The sequence below is a fragment of the Crocodylus siamensis genome, chromosome 12, assembly GCF_052110815.1.
Source record: "Crocodylus siamensis isolate JL-2025a chromosome 12, ASM5211081v1, whole genome shotgun sequence".
Lineage (NCBI taxonomy): Eukaryota > Metazoa > Chordata > Crocodylia > Crocodylidae > Crocodylus > Crocodylus siamensis.
Genome location: NC_143406.1, coordinates 40921302 through 40940039, shown reverse-complemented (window position 1 = coordinate 40940039; position 18738 = coordinate 40921302). Strand labels below are relative to the sequence as shown.

General features: G+C 42.8%; 1 long non-coding RNA gene across 1 annotated transcript; it reads right to left on the bottom strand.

Moving 5' to 3' along the window:
- Positions 1-53: 53 nt before the first annotated feature.
- On the bottom strand, positions 54-17557 carry LOC149854994 (uncharacterized). The gene is made up of 4 exons (XR_016438727.1): positions 16412-17557; positions 5634-5744; positions 5019-5115; positions 54-597 (listed from the first exon to the last, which is right to left on the bottom strand). It is a non-coding gene; the product is annotated as an uncharacterized LOC149854994 (long non-coding RNA).
- Between the last annotated feature and the right edge of the window lie 1181 nt (positions 17558-18738).

The following is an 18738-nucleotide window of genomic DNA, read 5'->3' as shown; positions in this document are numbered from 1 at the left end:
TCCTTGTCTCTCTAGTTTTCCTCATATTTGTCTATATTTTCTATTAAATGATAAGGTACTTTATAGTTCTTGATAAGAAGAGCAAAACAACCAAGAAAAAAGCTTGGAGATTCTTGCACAGAAGGTAGGTTTAAAAGTGAACAAAAAGTGTGGTGCTTGTTCAACCAGTTGCTATCTATCACTTTTGGCTTTAGAAGCATGTCATTTGAATTTGGGAAAAATCATTTTCAGTGTGTTGAACAGAGGTTTTATAACCCATTTGCTTATTAGCAGTTAAGCAAAGATCTGGAGATCATCCTCTTTGCTAATTTTCTTTTTCTGTTTTAAAGTTTTTGAATACTGTATGGCAATATTTAGCTACTGAGGTAACGTGCAGCTGAGAATAGCCCGAATCAATTGTCCATAGTCTTGAAATCAGCCAATCACATCTTTAAAAAATAGTCAGTAATGGGATGTGCTTCACTGTAGTACATGCATACAGCCTGACAGGTTCTATTTTCATCTTTCTCCTGTTAATTGTCTTCCAGAAGAGGTAATTTGTGTACTTTCGGCTTGACTAGGGGACATTTGTCTTCTAAGAGAATGCCGATGACCAGCCTTTCATGGGAAAAAGAAGGCCATTAATTATTCAGAAGCTGGAGATGTGTCTTTAATAACAGTACTAATTGAACGTTTGTCCTCAACCCACACTCATGACCTGATTCTCACAAGTGGTTCTACAAATACCATTCACATCTATTAATGGTAATCATAGGTTATGTGTTATTTCAGAAAAATATCACACATGGTCTGTTTTGTTGGGAGGGAAAAAATACCAATTTCTGTGATATCCATGCCTGTCTTTTCAACAAGAAGCACTTGATTTAAATATGACAATTTTCACCTAAATGAATTATCATAACTCTTGAAAAAGCATAAAATATACTACTGGTTTCAAAAGTAGCTTATACATTGGGACTTTAAGACAACTTCATTAGCAGCCAAAATTTTGAGTGATCCAATATGTGCTGTTCTAACATTGTAAGTATAATGGAATTTAGTATAGTTGTGAGCCAAAGTATAATATAGAGGACAAAACAGCCTGCCTGAGCAGATTGCCAGCATAGCTACAGTGCACATAGACATATTATTCAGTGATTGTGCTCCTTGATGGCATCTTACTGTTTCATTTTTCTCCTTCTTTCTATATTTCTTTCAAATCTGTTCTCTTTTCTATGTTTGTGGAAACTTTTAATTTAAGTGTCCCTCTTCCATCTATCTTTGGTTACAAACACAGGCAGCAACTGATTCAAATTAAAGGAAAAACTAAGGAAGCCTTGAAGATTTCTATCCTTCCTCTCCTGCCCCTGCCCCTAAAACAAAGTTTACTCGGGAAACATCCTTATCTCCTAAATACTTGTTTTCAATCTTCAGAAGTACACTCTGATATCCTGTCACTTCTGTACCATTTCTGTGAGTATTGGCATTGAGCAGAAATCACAATTCCTTAAGTTTATAGGCTTAGGCTTCCTTATGGGACGGAGCAGAACATAGAGGGCATGCCTACACATCGTTTACTGTCCAGTAAGCATGTGCGTCTACACAGCAAACCTCACTAATCGTGAGCTAATTTGCTACTTGCAAATGCAAGTAGTTACTGCACAGTAGCACTTTTGTAGACACCTAACAGGGAGCAAATCTGCTCCCAGTCAACTGGCCACCAGAGAACAGAAAATTACTCTCTGCCCCCAGGAGCTGCCTGCTGCCGAGGCAGGCTCTGCCACTGGAGCCCAGGCAAGGACTATGTCCCCCTGCCCTGGCAGCAGGGAGCTCCAAGGTAATTGAGCATATACTTATCTCATGGTACATACAGCGTAGCTTGCCCCTCAGTGAAAGTGAGGGAAGTTACCTCTCACTTATTGTGGGGTAAAAGTACATGTGTGGGTAATTACTGCAGAATAGCTGATGCACTGTAAGATCACGTATGAGCTGACCTTGAAGTAAGCACGGAGCACTTGGTCAGGGTGAGATGCAGAGTCAGTGGCAGATCTGGCAATAGATACCATTACTTCTGACTCGCCCTCACATACACCAGCCACTAGGCCAGAATCATGCTTCCTGCTCAGTCTGCCATTTTTAATATCTGAGCTTATTTGGCATGTTTAATAAGAAAAGCAAGATTTGCTCTGTTTCCTTTTAAATTCTAAAGTGTATGCTAAGTACTACTGAAACCTGTAACTGGAATAAGGTTATCCAGAGAGCTAGGGAGATCTATTGCTTCTCTGGCTCTTTTGTCTGGGTAGTCATTTAAAAATTTCAAATCTTTCATAACTCTTGTAGCTCAGACACTCAGCACATGTATGGAAATGAATTGCCAGAATTGTGTGCCTACCTCTATTTAAATCAGCCAGTTGTGGTGTTAAGACAAATCAAATCTAAGGCTAGAAGTAACCATTTGTATAGACTGACAAATTATATTTCATCTGCCTACTCTAATTGTCTTCCAGCTGAGTTAATCTGCATTGTGTAACTCTGTCTAGGAGAATTCATATCCTAAGGGAATGCTGAAGTCAGGACTTCTGTGCAAAATACGAAAACATTAATTACTCAAAATTGCTTAAAGCTGGAGATGTGCCTCTAATGATGATACTAATTACTCAAAATTTGACAACGTAGAAGAGTTCCCTTTAATTTGGATGGTCTTTGCTCTACATTGTATATCTTTTTGGGTCTCTGCTGTCTGCCCTGACTTTTAATTTGTTGCCACGGTTGTAAAATTACTGAGTATAAATGGATTCTCCATCCTCATTTAGGAAGGTTAGATTGTAGATATTGAATATGTAGTTTACTTTTCCCCCAACAGAAAAAACTCTGCTTTATTACTAAGTTAATTGTAAAGAAGAGTAAACCTAGTCTGATCTCACATCTCAGTTACTTTAAAAGATTTCCCTTTCCCTTTCAGCTGAATAAAGCAAAGCAACAGCCGTTAAATAATACTGTTCAATGTAAAATTGCAGTTTCAGAAAATAGTGTAAAAGAGACTTTAGTACAGTTTAACCTGCAGCATATAAACAAAACAAATCATCCAATTTTGTAATTGATCTATATAAATATGAGAGAAACTACAGTGAAGGAATTTTAAGATGGCAAAGTGTAGGTCTTAATGGGTAAGAAACACGAGAATTTATGTTTGCACAAACCTTTGTGAATATGCATATGTGAATACACATTGCCACATGCTGTTTTTACCACTGTGTGCAACAGATATGGAACATTTTTATTCAGTAAAGTTGAGTCTTTTTCTCATTCAAGATTTTGACATCTTTATCTGTTGCTAAAAATGTGATCTGCATCATGAAAGTATATGAGTAACTAAAGGTCTGATCCTGTGCTACTGAGGTCAGTGGAAACTTGTAGCTCAAAGTGCTTTTCCTTTGTTGTGCAAGCTGGTTGTGGCAGCGAGTTATAATTTAAAAGATCTTTTAAATGTGTCACAAGAACCTACATGTTAGCCACCTTGTATGATCATAAATTACATTTTGATTTAATTTCCTACTAGGCAACATGGCATGCAATAAGATTGACCTGCACTGAACAAAGACATGGAGGAAGGAATGGAAGGCAGATTGAATAATGGTTTCTCTTTCCTGGGCAAAACAAAGATGAAGGAAGGAGTTGGTGCTAGTGTGAAAGTTTTCTAAGTATTGGGGTGGACACTGAAGAGAGAGAAAGAGAAGAACAGTCATACAGTTTCTCCTTATTAGTTTTTTCTATACTTTGGAAATCGTCCTTATCTTTTTTTGCATTGGATTCAGGGCCAGTCCAAGGGTAATTGGCACCCTAAGCGAACTGTATACCTTGGTGCCCCCACCACTTCCAATATTGAGGAAAGTAAGAAGTCTAGAATGAAATTTTACAGCTCAGTGGGGAGAGCATCCTGGAGACCTGGCCCCGGCTCTGGCCCCACAGGGTGGGAGCTCTGGGCAGGAGCCAAGGACACTATTGGCCTGGGGACAGGGGCTGCAGGTCAGAAATGAGGGGCACTAGCAGGGATGAGGGCAGGGCTGGTCCAAGGTGGAGCCATAGCTGGCCAGGGCTGTTATTTAAAATGATATTCCTATTATTTTGTTCTGCAAATAATTTGGCACCCCCCAAATTTTGGCACCCTAAGTGACTGCCTAGTTCTCTTAATGGTTGGGCCGGCCCTGATTGGATTTTTGCCTTGTTGCTCCTTTAGCATTTGAGCTCTACAAGAGATCCTGTTCCTTTCCCCTTTTCTTCCAGATTCTCCCAACAATAACCTCCATCCCACCATCACTCCTCACTCCCAAACATTTCTTATTTTCAATTGTTAATAGCTGAGAACAAGACAGATGTTCTTGTCCTCAGCTATTAAATAAATGAAAAAAACATTGCATGAAAGAAAGTTCAGGTTGCAAAGTCTAACATTTAGAAATAAGGAAGTTGCAGTTTTTGATTGCCCAGACAACATTAATTTTAGCCCCTTGTGCGTCTAATATGGACACCAAATAAAGCAGGGGTTTTATAGAAAAAATAGTGTGTAGGGAAAAAATGAAAATAGTATTTAGTGGAAGGCTATCTTATAGTCTATATACAAGAGGAGGCAGAATGAAGATTGCTACTAGCTCCCACGTAATTATAAAATAATGGAAAAAAAACCCAATACTGTTATGTGTTATAAAATACCATAGCTAAACTGAAATCACTATTCATTTTTAAAAATGAGATATGATATATAAGTAACTAAAACATACCTGACGTATTACTTATGTCCTCATTTTTCCCGTAGACCATCCCTCCCACTGAGAGAAAGAAAAAGAGATCTTTCATATGTCTAACTAAAATGGCAGACTTTTAACCCAGGTCCTTGTTTCTGTACACATCCCCATATACCTATGGCACTTAATCACTTCCGTCGGTCTGGCTTAGGACCCAAGCATGACCCTGAAACTGTATGGTTCTTTGCGCTATTTTGGTGGAGCTACAGACTTTGGCAGCATCCTTTGAATCAGTCATACCTTCCCAGGCTCCATGAAGTTGCGTCTTTACGGTACAGTGATATAGTACGTGTTGTGAAATGGTTGAGTGAACTGGAGCATTCTTCTATAGGGAATACTGTGGGATGTAATAACAGAACATCAGCCACCCCAATACTCTTAAACAAAACCAGCTGTGTGTTTTGCCTGAACCTCCTACCATTTTACAGGCTTGGGATGCTGACAGTCGCAAGCATTTGTTTTATTGTTTCTGTCCACAGGCTGAAAGTGCCTAGGACAAAGCTAATTCATAAACAGCCATATTCAAAGCTAAACCTTCAGGGAGTGTTAATATAGGTAAATAAACAATTTTGGCTTTCACACAGCAAGCAATTTCTGCAGGAGAGGCTTGTACAGAATAACGTAAGCTGTATATCTGTTGCCCTATTTTACCAAGGTAAACAGCACAATCCATGGGCATGTTAGCACATGGGCATGATTGCAAGCATCCAGGTAACCATGTATGGGCATGAGACATGCTGGGGGGCAGGAATGATTACAGGGAATGTAACCTCCTGAAGCCGCATGCTTACGGTGAAGGCAGTGCCACCTATATGGCTGGCTGCCATATAACTTCTAAACATAGAAAATAGTTACCCTGTAAGGAGAGCTTTTGTCCTTGTTGAATGGGGCTGCACAGTGAGTAGAGGGACAAACTTGCAGCTGCTTTGAACTCTTGAGCGCAGTTCTCTCTCGGGGCCAGAAGAACTGGGGGGAAAAAAATCCATTAATTTTGTATGCAGTCAGACAGGCACGATATCACCAAATACGTGGTTGTGGATGCCATCTGCGAGGCACGGGACACAGTGTAAGGGGAGGTTCAGAGCCGTGCATTCCCCCTTGGCATCAGGGCAGTTAAAGGGGCCATCTCCTGCCTATGAACAAGTTTAGATACAACCAAGGTGGGGCAGGAAAGGCAGGTGGGCAGACTGCCCTGGACAGTTGTGGGGCCCAATGTTCAGGACAGCCCACTTGTTACAGTGGACAACATATTTAAAGAATATATTTAAAGTCCATGTTAAAGAAAGTAACGGGATTTCCTCATATCAAAAAGGAGAAACACTCTTGTCGTCTTCTCCCAATGTGTTTTTTATCTTACTGATGGAAAATCTTCTATAAACAGTTAATTGCATGCAAATATGGTACTGTGAATCGCCCATTATGATTGCTTTCTTTCCTGTAGAAGTTCCTGAGCAAATTATAGCTAAGCCTAATGAATATGTGGAAAAATTTAGCTGGTTGAGTTAACATACACCACCTGGAAGAAAGCAATTCCTCAACTTGAGAGACAATATTAGAGATAAATACAGAAGTTGACTTTTCTTTCAAAATAGCTCAAATGAGTTGTTTTTATTTTCAAGTCTTTTGTGATGTTTAAATAAAATCTAAGGCAAAAAGTTACTGTCTGTGCAGCCGTTTGGCATGAAACAAATACTGTGCATTTTATTATGTCATAACACTTTTTCTTTTAAGCAGTCTGTGATATGGAACATATTATGAGCTATGAAAACAGCAGTCATTTTGACAGTCATTTCCAGAGACTGGCTTCACCTCAGAAATGTTCAGCGGCTTTCTTATAAAATTCAATCTGCCCCTGTTTTGTTTCCTAAATCCATTGGATATTATTTCAGCTGTCTTTGAACAAAGCACAGAAACCCTCACAAAAACCGCTAATGCAAAGAGATCGAGACTGCATCACTGACATGGTTTCATGAGAAAACTTGGAATTTTCTTGAATTATGCAGGTAACGAAGGGCAGCCAGAGTAGAGCAGTTGCCTGCATTGATCGCAGGGGGAAATGAGGTTCTAGGGGAGAGCAGGTGACTCTGCTGCTGCCATTTCCTGCTAGCGTGCTACCGAAGGGCGCTGTTGAAACAGAAGAATGATGAGAATGTGACAACGGCAATCCCTTTAAAAACAGTGTCTCGCTGGAATATTTCTCTTCTGCTCTGCTTGCACTGAGGTTTTCTTTTTTAATAGAACTGTATTTCATGCAATAGATTATATCAATCAACCTTTATTTGCATCATTGCCTTGGCAGTGGATCTCGTATACCTCATAAAATTGCTTAATAGTCAAATTAAACTTTTGACCTGCTGTACAGCTCAGAGCCACTGTGTTTTGAATTTCTCTCTGCAGGAATGTTTCACAGAAAATTCTGTAGACTCCAGAGTTCACTTGCAATATTAGGTGATCACTTGCACACAACAGGGAACACAAGCCTGTACCTCAGCCCTTTTACTCGCACAGTTTGGCAGGTTAGAGAACTTGCTGTAACACTGAACTGCATTCATGATTGAAAAGAGCAACAACAGTTTGGATTCCTCCACACCAAATGTCAGGTAACCTGCTGATACTTGTATTTTTACAGAGACCTGAAAAATAATTCAGCTTGGTTTACAGAATGATGTTACTTGTCTTTGCAGAACTGTTGCTTCCAAGATACGTGAATGACGATGAAGCATCAAACTCCTCTTCTCCTGTTTCCCAGCTAGAATGTTGTGTAGCATTTTAGGACAATATTTTAATATTTGAAAATGAAGAATTGCATTGTCTTAGAGGAAGAACAATAGAAGTCCCATCTGCCTTATTTGGAAAATCCTGACATTTGAGGCACGAGCTTTACCCAAGTTTCCATGTCTTTGTCGTGAGCACTTTTTGACAGCTGTAATGTGCTCCTAATTGAAAAAGATACATAAACTAAATTGTTTCAGAATAGGTCTCAGTCCCTCCGTCAGCTCTGAGCAAGTGAGATCTTTTGTACCTGTTCTTTCTCTGTATAATGAATAGCATGAGCTTTAATGTATAAAATCCTTTATAAGCTATGCCTTAAGTACTTGAAAGGTCACTTATTGCTGGATATCTGGACAGAAAATTTGATCAGCTGGTAGCAACTGCTTTGGTCTTTATGCCTCTCAAAATGAATATAGGGTCTAAAAGAGGTTATACACTTATTTTGATGTGAAGCAAGAGGACTGGAATGTGGCGATGTTCCTAAGGTCTCGTGGTTATTCAGTGCGCACAGAACTGATTTTTAAAACAACTTTAAAAAGTGGATAATAAACAGGATGGATCTTCATTGACAAGAGATCCACATGAAGAGGAGTGATTTTGCATGGGGTATAGGAGGGATTTGTGGAATGGAGCACTGGAATGAGAGGTCCTGTATAGCACTAGGATCGACTTCTCAGGTGCAGAGAGGAGAGGGGAGATTTGATGAAGGGACTTAAGCCCTTACGATGCTGAGCAATCTTACCTTGAGTAGCAGAGCCTGGAAGCACACATTCAATCTCATCAACTTCCATAGAGGCACACCTGTGCTTTACTCCATTGGAGTTAGGGTGCTTGCTACCTTGCAGGATTGAGCCCTTCATCAGGTAAATAAGCTAAATCACGTAGGACAGGGAAGGCTTAGCCCTTTTCTGGAACTGCCTGTTAATCTTGCCCTTTTTCTGTATTTGCTGCTATATTTTATTCTTTCCTTTGTGTAGTTTGTCTTGCTTTTGATTTGCTGTTTGGGGTGTGTAGCAGAGCACTGAGGTACCTGCTACTTGCAGAGCCAGGATAACTCCTCAGGTGCCGATTGCTGGGGAACTAGAGGGAGCCAGTGACACACACCTGCTAGTGGTCGGGTGACCAGAAGGGGCAGGGCCGGGCTCCCATGTAAACCCAGGGCTGAGGCCAGGCAGGCAGTTCCCTGCTGGCAACTAGGGGGAGGGAGCTCTGCCCGAGTGAGGAAAAGGAAGAGGCCTGATTGCCTGTACAATGGGATACTGGTGAGAGATGGAGAAACCTTGGAGTGGCTCAAATGTGGTTATAACCCGATGGCTTAGGTTTATGTTATAGCCGAAGGGCTTGTGTTTTGTTTACTGTTACACCGGAGGTTTGGGTGAGGCTATTAGGGGTTGGCGGAGGCCTCGGAGGGGACCCGCAGCAGAGCAGGAAATCCCAGCCCCAGAGAGTAGGCAGCAAGAAGCCCCCGAGAGTGGGCAGCGACCGCCAAACGGGCAACATTGGGAGTGTGCCAAACCTGAACGCCAGAAAGGACTCAATATTGGGAGTGTCAGGAAGGGCGTAGTATTGGGAGAGTGCCGACTCCAAGGGCCCAGAGAGGCGCGGTTGCAAGACGGGCTGCGGAGAGCCCGAGAGCTGAAGAGAGTGTAAGACTGAGCAACGTCTGGTACATCTGCAAGGCTTGGGGCTTGGTACAGGAGTGGTTGGAGCCACGCATAGCCCATAAGGCCGGGGTGCACAGAACACCCATTATAGAGGCAGGACAAGTGATAGCAGGAGAACCATGGCCAAGAGGACGAAAGGCAGCCTCCCTTTAACACATATAAGACCAAGATGTGGCAGGCAAGATTCGAGGGTGCTTTTAGGCAGCTTGGCACGGTACAGAGGGCAACTAGGGGACACCCGTCCTGTTACAGGGTGGTTATTTATTTTTATGGACTGGTGCTTACATGTGATTAGTCTTGTTCCCTAGAGTTCCTGTTCTCCCATTAGCTGGTATATTCCAGTAATGTCAGTGTGAGTTGCATGTATTAAAGAGGACAGAGCAGCCAAGCTATGTTTGAATGTCTATGGTGTTTTGCTATGTAATCATTATTAATACTTAACACTTGGCACCTTTCATCTGAGGGCTTGCCTAGTCTTATAAAGGTGAGGATATCTGCTAATCCCTATGTTACTCATGGGGGAACAGAGGGAAAGAGGTTAAAAGATTTGCCAACAGCATACAGCAGTTGGTAGCTGAACTAGATGAAGATTCCAGGTCTCCGGGTTTCCACTCACCAGATCCGTCCTCTAGACTCTACAACTGCATTAAAAATGTAAGTGCAAACATAAAAAAACCCTTTTCTCCTTAAACCTCCCCCATTAATAGTCAATCCTTTTGACTCCTTGCTCCACAGAATAAGCTGGCAGATTGGCACTCAGTTCAAAGGCTTCTCCTCCAGATGGGATATGCCTACTAAATATAGCAAAAAAAACTAGAAAGAACCACTGAAACCTCAAAATGCCCAAAAGACTGTGGCAGAAAGTGGGAGGAGGCTTGTTTCTATTCTGAGACTAAAAATTATTCAGTAGTTGTAGGCTACTATTCAAAATACTGTGTGATTACTATATTTAAGGAAGCCAAAAATGATGCTGTTATGATAGTCAGCAAGCCAATGTTTGTAAGCTCTTGTGTTCTAGAAAGTACCCTTTCTTCTAACGCACCGCAGATTTGAAGCTGGAAGTTGAAGATATGTTGTTGTTTTTTTTAAGCAAATCATATTAAATCTGCACTACTCACAGCCCAGTGGGTTGGGGCAAATGGGACAGAATTAAAGTATGAGATGAATTACCAGAATGCAGCGGTGATTCTAGTTGTGCTGAGCAACACTGGAGCTGCTTGGCCTCTTCCTCATCCAAGCAAAAGTTGCTATCCCCATCATTAAATGCTATACATTCTTGGGGGCTCCCCCAGCTGTATGTTATTTCTGTATTTTCATGTGCTAAGCAGACTGAGGTTTCGAAATACTGTAATAGTGTGTGCACACAAACCAATTAAAACGGAATAATCCTCAGGAGGGAAACTGGGGTTTGAAGTTCAACTGCCCATTACACCAAGTGGAGTCCACAGTTAATGCTACTGTCACTTGCACAGACAGCAGAGGGACAGCAATTCTCTGTTATGGGAGGTTAGTATGGTTAACCACCTTTCATGTGGCTGTTGAAGCATAATAGTGCCCTTAAATGGCCAAATCCTGCCAACATCAGCCATGTGTATATTGATTGCACATGGGCAAAACATGCAAAATTGTAGCCATAGTCATTTAATATCTCCAGTGAAGTTCTCCTGTGCCCATTAAGCTGTAAATCATGCATGCTAAAAATATTAACAGATAATTACACAAGTGAGCAGGATCCATTGCATCTTACCAGAAGGTCTTACTGAAGCCAGTGTTTGTAATAACACCCCTGACAGCCAGGTGCCGAGTGTCCTGAACACTACCTGAAGTTTGAGACCAACGCTCACTCGTATTTCAACTATTAGCAAAATTCCTATGGCCATCAGTAGGAAGAGAATCCAAGTCAGTGGGAACCAAGGCATCCTAATGTAGCTTCTCACCCCAGGGTCAAGCCTTTCATGAACCCCCTTTCTCGCCCCATTCAGCCGAGGCCCAGGTAAACAGGCTGAGAAGAAGAGGTCGTGTCTATTGAACCATGGTAGAAAGTAACAAAACGCCTATTTCTATGGTTGTCTGAGGCATAGTGATCTCACCAGTCCTGGAATTAAGTGGTGTTTGCTTCAGGACACCAGACTTGTGCGGCTTTTGAATAATTCAGTGATGATGTGGGAGTGACACCTGGTGGTTCAGAGGTTTGGAAGAATGTTCAGGCTAAATTGCCTGTGGTTTTTTCAGCTTAGGCTGTGAGCAGCTATCAATCAAGAGTGTGATAACGACCTAGTTACTTTTGCTTAGAGCACTTTATTATGATTATAAAATGACTCTGTGTTATAAAAAGGGCAAACACAGTAGTAGTGATTTATAAGACTTTATTCTGCCAACTAAATTTATGTTACCATAACCATAAAATTATAATGCATAAGGTACAATGATTGTTTCTGGCTTGGGTTGCTCTCATCATCTGACATATTAAGGCTCTCGAGCTGTGAAAGTTATTCTAATTGCAGATCCAAACTATATTTTTGCCATGTTTTCATAGAGTGGCAAGTGATTGTGTTAAAATATTCGTCGTTGGAAAAAAAGGCAAAATTGGAAAAATTGTTGCCCTTTCCTTTTACAGAAAGGTTTGTGTTCACTGATAAACAGGGAAAAGGAATTCAATTTGCATCCTTTAATGGAAAAGATGTGAAATTTTTCTTAATTTTATGAGAGTAATAGTATTGCTACCAAAAAAATAGACATTGGTGCTCAATTCTGTACTGGTCCAAGCCCATACATTTTGTGACTGAGCGTTTGTTTTTGTACACTAACACTTTCAGAAGCAAAACTGAGATTTATTGCCAGCATGTAAAAGGCTCAGGTATAACCTGAAAGCACATTGAAGAAGTGATGAAAGCTGGAACACTGGAATAGTCCTACTGTAAGGCAGATAAGTCCCTCATTGCCTTGCTTTGAATTCGTGATTACATGCCCTGTTTGTTCATATAGGTAACCTGGAGTTCGCTGAGCTGATTAACAATTAATACCATGCCCTCTGGTGAAACTCACCTCAACTTCAACCTTCCAGCTCCAGTGGAGATGACACATTGGAGTAGGTTAAAGACTCCAGGTCATGGGTCATTTGCTCCACAGATAACAGAATGTGCCTTGGGTGGTGAATTTACAATGCTACCTTGTTATATAGAGAGCTGACTGGAAGCCATTGCACATTCTAATCCTGGTTCTGCCACTGACTTGTGTTTCTTGGGACTAGTCATTTCAATTTTTTTGTCTCCATTTCCTTTTGTGTACAACCAGAATAAAAATCTCCCTCTTGCTGGAGAGCACTTACGACTTAAATGAAGAGTAAGGGCGAGTGTAGATGAAACAGGGGCCCTAAATTGAAGCGGTGGGTTTTGAAAAACGCCACTTCAGTTTAGGGCCCTTTAAACCCCCATGTTGTGTACACACCCAAACTTACCTGCCTCTCTGGTGGCAGGAAGGGGAGGGTGAGCTGCCAGCGGGCAGAGCAATCCCTGGGCTGCAGGCGGGGCTGGTGCTTCCCTCTGCAGCAGTGGCAGTGCCCCCCCCAGGTGGCACCCGGCTCGGGTGGTCCTGGGGTGCATTGGAGCCGCAGAGGGAAGCACTGGGCCCCTGTGAAGCTCAGGCAGGCTCCAGGGTGGGGAAAAAAAAGAGATCTTGAGCAGACCCTGCCTTCCCAGGCTGCTGCCAGGCTGCCTGCATGGGCTTTCTGCAGAGCTTCTGAACTTCATGGAGCCTGGTGCTTCGCTCTGCAGCTGCGCCCCAGATCATTTAAGGCGCGTTACGCTGCTGAATTTGCTACAGTGGTTGGAATTACTGTGCTGCTGATGTGTGCAAACACCAACGCCACAAAAGCAGTGCAAAAGCATTTAACCTGCTTTGAAGTGTCCTACACGCAAGCCTCTCATCTCGTCTACACACGGCCTAATGTGCTGTCTCAAGAATAACAAAGCTGAAATGAAGAATGGACCCAAGGAAATCAGACAGCACTATGTGCTAAAGAAAAACAACGGGTCTTTATTTGTTCCTGGAAGGCATGCTAAGGAAGCCACTCGAACTGGACAATACGTATAATCAGCATACAACTTAAACCATTCAAGCACTCAATCTTTAATTTTCTTCTTGTTAATATTTGACCATTATTTCTCTATACAAAATCAGAAACGTCACCAAATCTTTCCAGGAATAACTCGTGCCCATGGGGGCTGTTTATGGGCAAGAACCTATCTCTAAATAGAGCTAAACAAGCAGTCATTGCCTCTTTAAAGGCTGGCTGAAATGCACCTACCGATTTCATTATCAAGAGATGTTTGGCCTTGAATGTGGAACAGCAGCTATCTATTTCAGTTAGGGATGGAACTGTAAATTTTTCCTGAGAACATCCCCAAGAAACTTAGGATTTTGGTTGGGGCACCTTTCAAGCTGCCATGAGTTAAGGATGCTGCATCAGCTTTGCTGTACTGTTTGTGTCACAGCTGTTCTTGTTAATTAGCTGAAGGGGAGGCTCCTAGGGTGCTCATGCTGCTTCAAAGGGCTGTTCAAAGTAACATTCAAAACATAGTTTGAAAGAAAAATAAACGTAAATGGGCTTTTTATTTGGAAACCTATAAGCAATGGCAGCTGCCCAGGGGCACCCAGCCCAACCACCAAGCAACTGATAGCACCAGCAATGCGAGTGCTGATAGACCACCCACATTGCACTGGCTTGTAGCTCCTTCTCTAGGCGTCATCCTTGCCAGTCAGCCATTTGACACTAGTACTGAAAGGGTAGCTTTGCACTAGCTCGACTCCCTGCTGTCTCCATCGTCTTCCCAGAGTTCAGGCTTCATTGTATGTACCCCAAAAGCCTTGGCAGTGGGCACGTGGAAATAGGGTCTCCCCGTCATAGGAGTTATAAAGAGGGTTGTATTCCTGTTTTGCACAAGAGCTCCAGCCCTTCAGGCCAACACCAGTGATGCTAGATGGTACAAGCTCAACACACCTGCCTTCTTTCCTGCACGTAGCAGGATATGTTGGTCCAGCTCCTGAAGTGCCTTAGGCATGCTGGGACTACAGGGGTAGGATCTCTGGATGCTCTTCCTGACTCTGCCTGTGATTCCTTCGGTGCTTTGGTTATGACTGTGCGTCTCAGCTTTCCCTTCTGCACAAGGAGGGCATTAGCTGCTTATCTAGGGGGGTCACAAGGGTGAGTTCATATTTGTATTGTGCTGTGAGGAGTCAAGACCGGAGTTATTTCTCTGGTTCCATAGATGGTTACTGAGCTTCCTGGTGAGTCATAGTCCTTGTCCCAAAGATAAATACACAGGGATACAATGTCAGGGAGAGAAAATTGCCAGGAGGAAGGGAGGAGAGCAGCACAGAGACATGGAAAGCTTTAAGAACAGATATATTAGGTTGAAATCTCCACCCAAGAGGAGGAGATTGGAAAGATGTTTGTATTAAGTGTACAGTATTTATACATAATTAAACTCCAGCTAAAAGCTGGGATTGAGGCTTTGAGGATTCAGAGCCTGGCAGATGGGATGGGAGTACCAAGGGAAAGATGAAGTTTATTTAAAATTCATAGTGAATCGTGCTTCAAAATGCCATGCAGTTAAGCTAGGCCTGCAAAGTGAGCAGGGATCATGGCAGGAGGTGGAGCTCAGCACCAGGATTAGGAAGGGATTTAGAAGCCTGAAGAAGGAGCACAAAGCAAAAACAGCACTTGCGAGACCAGGTCTTTGAAGCCACGGCCCATCTGCTGGCTCCTGTTTCTGAGTCAGAGCAACGCTGGCTTTGAAGCAGCTGAGCAGATATAGGAGGGAAGGTGGTGAAGAGCGGGAGTCCCCTGCACACAGTGATTTCCTTCTACGGACTTTTAGGAAATTAAAGCAAACTTTATTATGCAAGTGTCTCTAGTGGGTTATGGAATAGAGCAAGATCCCACACAATTTACTGATTCATTTGATGCGCCTGGCTGGGGGAGTACTTGGTTGATTGCACGGTTTTGCAATGATTGCACATTTAATTCATACAACACAATTTTATTTTTAAATTCCTTGCTACGCATATAACACTGCTTAGCTTTAAGAAAAACCACAAACATTAAAACACAATAACTATACATATTAGAAACAATGCTCCAAACGCACTTCCTTCTCAAACAATGCTAGAAGAATTAGTATTACAAAAACAACTACAATTACAAGTAAAGGTTAAATGGGAATCACTACTATTATTTCTCGTGGTATGCTTACAGTCCTAGAACTCCGAGAAACCAAATCCCCAAGGATACTTTCATTCTTTAGCTATGGTTTTAGAGTTGGTCTCAGCAGTGATAGGAACAAGCCCCCCTCCTTTGGTCCCCCTCAGGCACTCCGCGGCTTCAGCGTGAACGGGAGCTCTTGTTCACGGAGAGCGTGGTTCAGGGGATCAGCCTGATCTGGCCTACACTTGCGATTCTTCCTTTGGTGTTCTGCAAGTGAGGTTACCTCCAAATTGGGACTGTAGGTTACAGTTTGTATTGGGTGAGTTGCCATCTTGGGCCCCTCCTACACAAACCCGTCACTACTCCCAAATTTGGGCTCGGATCTTTTACCCAACAGATTCCTTTCCTGGGTCTTCTTTGGGAAATTTTCCACACCACCGCTGTGACCTCTAGTGCCAACCCCCTTCCAAGAGGCCCTAGGTTTCTATCTCTCAGACCATTTGCCCAAGGGTCGCCTTTAGGTTAACTTTGTTAAAGGCCTCTGGAGAGAAAATTCAAAAACTAAGACATTCAGGACGTTCACTGCAAGGCCTCTAAAGGCAAAACTCAGAATCAAGACATTCACCACATAAGCAAAAACAAGCAATGACCCTAGATAAAAAGATGAAACTTGCCTTTTTTTCTAAACTGGCTAATGGGTATTTATTACAAGCATTCAAACCATTACAGTCAATATGACAGGAAGAAAAGAGGCGAAGGGGTGCGCTATGTAGCTGGGGCCTCTTCCCCTCGGGCTTATTTTTCTCTTAATGTGGAAATTAAAATACTGTATTGATTTCTGGAATTGCACAAAACCACTGAAAGCCCAAAAAAGGTTTCACTGGATAAATGTTAAACACGCGGAGAACAACAGTGCTAACCAGAAAAGAGCTGTGCACTACACAGACACCTCTGAGTATCTGGGAACCTTAAGAAATAAAATGCCTACTCACCTGAATCCTCATACCTGCCTTGTCTTTCTTATTTTTGTGCAATTATTGTGCATATTTACTGATGATAATACTCTTTTAAGAGCACCAGAGAGAAGTTTGTGCTCTGGTCCATATGATTCAATACAGTGCCAAAAGCTGTGCACGATTCCTCAGCACTATTCCATATCCAGCAGGCAAGAGAGCATAGCTCAGCTTCTGTTGGTCAGTCAGCTCTGCCCACCGCAGTTGATTTGGGGGAGCTCCGTGTTTGTTATACACAAGCCATGGAATAGCCCTCCCACAGCAATGACTTGCCATCATGAACTTTTAAATCCCTGACTGGATTTGACCTGCCATGTCTTGTGTTTTGCACTTTTTTCCAAGCCCCATCGTCTGCAACGTTCCTGGCACCTTGGGCAATGGCAGCAGTCTAAAGCTATCATCAAGGTCCATGTTTTCATGAGGGTTATTGACTTTGAGATAAAAATTAATGTTATCTTTTAATTTTTAACTTGCATTCCTCTGTGAAAATGTATTTAATAGCCAGCTTAAGGAGTTGCTTTGATCTGTTCTTGGCTTTACGTCTTCTGTGGGTTATTCTGTCTTGCAGGTTGTGAATAATTTATCCTTATGGCGCATGGATTTGTGGGTGAGGGCAGTGAGGCTATTGTGGCTTCCCAGTTGGGTAGGGGTGAGGTGGTGCCCTGGTTAGCTCAGCTGATTGCTCCCTCCCTCCCTCATAAATTTGCAGATGACACCAACCTCCACTAAAAGCATGCTTGCTGCACATCGACTTCGGAGCACCTTATCAAATAAAAATGGCTAAGCAAAAGCATAGGGCTTGCCTGAGTTGAATAGGAGTCAGGCCCCCAGAAGAGGCAAGGGTGCTACAGACAACAGCCTCATTCACTGTGCAACCTTAAATTCATCCCAACAGCACAATCGGTCCTGTGGTTGGGCAATATGGTACACAATGCTAAAGTGAATTGCCTAAAATCGCATAGAAAGTGATTGTCCAAGCATAGAGCTGGAACCGAGAGGTCCAGACTGCTCGTCTCCTGCTCTAACCACAAGAGCACGCTGCCATTCGCAACACAAGCAAAGTGGCGAAGTGAGACAGTATTTCAAAGTGTTATTTCAGTTCCCTGCACTGAAGTCCCATACTGCGTGGTCAGTCAGTGGCCTTTCTGATTGCTGTGGGATGATCCTGATGGTCACACGTCTGTTAAATCTTGTCACGGCTGGCATCATTGACGGTAATAGAACGAAGCAAAATCTTTGCTCTGTAGAAAGACATCAAAGCTTATAGTTTACAGCCCAGTGGTTCCCACCATTTTTTTTGCCATGACCTGCTACAGGGAGCGGAGCGCGGCGGCAGCGGTGGTGGTGGAGCTCCCAGCGCGCAGCGCGGATCACTCTTTGTCTGCAGCGTCCCCGGCATTGCCCCTGCGACCCTCGTTTGGGTCACGACCTGAGGTTGGCAACCACTGTTATAGCCCAGCAGACCTGGGGAGTTTTTGAGCCCTTGGATGCCACATACTGTTTCTGTGTTTTGAAAGTTGCCAGAAACCAGTCAGAGCTGCATGTGTCCCTGTCAGTTCTCCCATGTATATTTGGCAGCATGGTCCAATGCTCAGCAACACTGGTGTGGTTTCTTCATATTATTATTGCGTTAACAGGAAAAGACAGGACAATTAGCGGCTTATACAAGGAGAAGGAGGAAGTACAATACCAGGAAAAAACAAACGTTTACAAACGAGCTGTTGCTATATCAGGTTTCAGCAGCAGAATCACTGTGAATCACTTAGCAATGGTACATTTAAATAAGGTGGCCACAGCATGGTAACTGGTAGGTAAGGAAAAGTGCACTGGGTGGCCCCGCATCTCTAGCCAAGTCACCTTTCAACTTCAGGCCACTACTTAGCCACAAAGCGGCTGAACTGCAAAGCAGTAATGCTGGGGAAGCAAGGTAACTCTGAATGTGAACTTGCCCAGTGATAGAACAGTGCAATGAGCTTATACACATGGAGGCACTGGAGTGATGCTATTGCCACTCTCTGTTAGGTGACTTCTGCCTTATTTAAACAGCACAAATTCAGAAAAGCGCTAATAGACAATCGAGCCATCCTTTGTTTGGGGTGTTCCTTACCATCCTGAGAGAGCTTCTGAATCAACCAACACCCATCAGGAAACATCTCTGATGACATCATTTTAGTCAAATGAGAGCCAGCAAAGATGGAATCGCCCGTGTTGGATAATTCACTGAAATGTAAGACAAGGGATGGATTTTGCACTTGCTCTTGAGAACATAGAAGGTCTTTCCTGTCTAATCCTTCTCAGTCTAGGGC